The sequence below is a fragment of the Cynara cardunculus genome, unplaced genomic scaffold, assembly GCF_001531365.2.
Source record: "Cynara cardunculus var. scolymus isolate 2C unplaced genomic scaffold, CcrdV1 Un_Scaffold_4922, whole genome shotgun sequence".
Taxonomy (NCBI): domain Eukaryota; kingdom Viridiplantae; phylum Streptophyta; class Magnoliopsida; order Asterales; family Asteraceae; genus Cynara; species Cynara cardunculus.
Genome location: NW_020202144.1, coordinates 36,601 through 38,928, shown reverse-complemented (window position 1 = coordinate 38,928; position 2,328 = coordinate 36,601). Strand labels below are relative to the sequence as shown.

Genomic DNA, 2,328 nt, shown 5'->3' with positions numbered 1-2,328 from the left:
CAGTTAAGGATCTATGCAGTGAAATCAGATAAAAGAACAGTTAAGCTAAAGAAAATAGAAAAACACTAAAACTGATGAGAATTTTGAAAAACAACGAAGAACTGTCAAAAATCAGTAAAAACAGTCAAAACCGTTGAAAAGAGTTCAAAACTGTTAAAAACAGTCAAAGACAGTTAAAACTGATAAGAAACAGTTTACGCGATCCAAAACAGTTCAGATATTCTCAAACAGTTAAAACACAAAAAGATTACAAATACACGAAATGATCCAAAAAAATCTACACAAAATTTTAAAATCACAAACAATTATAAACCTAAAAATTAAAACTGTCCAAGTCCAAAACAAACTGATTCAAGCCCAATTCAATCGTCCAAAAAATATTGTGCCAGGTGTGCTTCGAATTATGAGTAAAGATTCTTGTCCAAACCCAAACCCAGTTATCTTCAATAGGCTTCCGGTCGTTGAAATGCTGCTACTAAACCTGCTGTAGTGCTTGCTATTACAACTCGATTCACACCCAATAATAAGTATCTGTGCAGCTTCCTCTAGCAGTTTATGATTGTGCTTCGTCTTGAATGACAGCAAACGTCTGCTCCAGTGCTCAAACTCAACCAAAAGACAATAAATCAAAACTAAAAAACCAAATCAAATCTGCTCCAAATCTGTTTAAAACAGTTTACTCAAGCCTCAAATTCTTGAAGAAATAGTAAGAGCAAACAACTGCAGATGGGTCTGGTAATGCAGCTGCAGAAATCCACAGAGTCTATGATTCCAACAGCAATCAACATGTACATTTGTTAGAAACCTGTCCAGATAGCTTCTGTTCCAGTCCTCAAACTTGCTAATCGACAGAAAAAAAATCACTTGCTGCTGCTGCTTGTGACAAACTGTGACAGGCTGTGATTCACTTTGTCCCACCTGGGCTGCTGTTCCAGTCCTCAAGGAAACAGCAGGAACAAAACAACAATTAGGATACACAATAAACCTAAACCTGTTGCTGCTGCTAGAGTCTCGATCAGCAAGAAACAGCAAGACAGAAAATTGACAAGAAAAGTTTACTTGCTGCTGCTCATAATCCCGAAGGCAAAATAGTTTCCTGTTCAAATCAAATTGATCCTTCTTTCCAAGATTGTGTGATAAACAGTCTTATGAACTCTGCTTACAATACAGCCCGCTAAACTGCTTAAACCTGCTTAAAACAGTTCATGCATAAAACATAATCCAATCACTGTTTGAACTTAAACCAATTAAAATTGCATCGATTCCCTGTGTGTTTTAACTTGGTCAGAACTGTGTGTGATCACTGTTTTAAATCACAGTTTCAAATCGTTGTCTACACAGTCACCTGCACACTGGGTACTGTTTCAAATCGGCCAAGATAAAAACACAAACTGTTGATGTGCGATTTAACAAGCGATTTAGAAATCGGTGGAAAGCGATAAACACTAAACCAACTAGTTAGGTTTACACAACAGACATTAAGCCAAGCTCCAATCGATTTATGTAAATCCGATGATAAAGCAATCGAACAATCTAAGCAATTTACACCAACAGATATCGAGCCACACGAGTGATATATGAACTTGAAATCCGACTAACTTGAACATGTGCTAAATCGCCTAACCATAAATCTAATTCACTCAAACCAGTCTTAATCCGCTCAATAGTCCGCTCAAGACTAATACTTAAATCGATCAATTATACGGTCAAGGGGTGTAAGTATCCGGACAAGTCCGCTCAAAGGTTAAAACTGAATCGGTCAGTGGTGAATTTCTTACCCTTGTGTCCGAATTCGGTCAACACTAACCCTAAATCGGTCACTAGTCCGGTCACCACTGTTGTAAATCGACGTGAAACTTACCTTCTGATTTGAGAGATTTAGAATGCGGTTGATCGATTTGTGCGAGTGAACAATCTGTTCTATTTAAACTCCGATCAAACATTCAGCGATTTACAATCCGGTCAAGCTTGATTTAGGTTGAGTGACCTTGAGCGATTTAGAGTCCGATCAAGATGATTGTGCGATTAAGAAAAGCAAACCTGTCAGCTTAAACCGATCACAACTCAAGCGATTTGTCAAGCGATGACCTTGCGATTCCTTATCCGATCAAGAAGTAGCAAACATTGTGGCCGGACTCTTATCCGGTCAAAATATGACGGGCCTGATTTTAAGCCCAAAGACTTTAAACCGGTTGGACTTTAGACGGTTTAACACAAACTAATTCAAAACTAAAAATTAAAATCAGATCAAAACTATCAAAAACATAAAAACTGAAAAACTTTTAAAAAAAATGGATCAAAAACACTGGTTTAAAGAAAAAAAATTCA

At 37.2% G+C, this 2,328-nt stretch overlaps 1 long non-coding RNA gene across 1 annotated transcript; it reads right to left on the bottom strand.

Moving 5' to 3' along the window:
- Positions 1–337: 337 nt before the first annotated feature.
- LOC112504215 lies at positions 338–2,010 on the bottom strand. Its single transcript, XR_003068151.1, has 3 exons — positions 1,862–2,010; positions 1,060–1,189; positions 338–937 (listed from the first exon to the last, which is right to left on the bottom strand). It is a non-coding gene; the product is annotated as an uncharacterized LOC112504215 (long non-coding RNA).
- Positions 2,011–2,328: the final 318 nt, after the last annotated feature.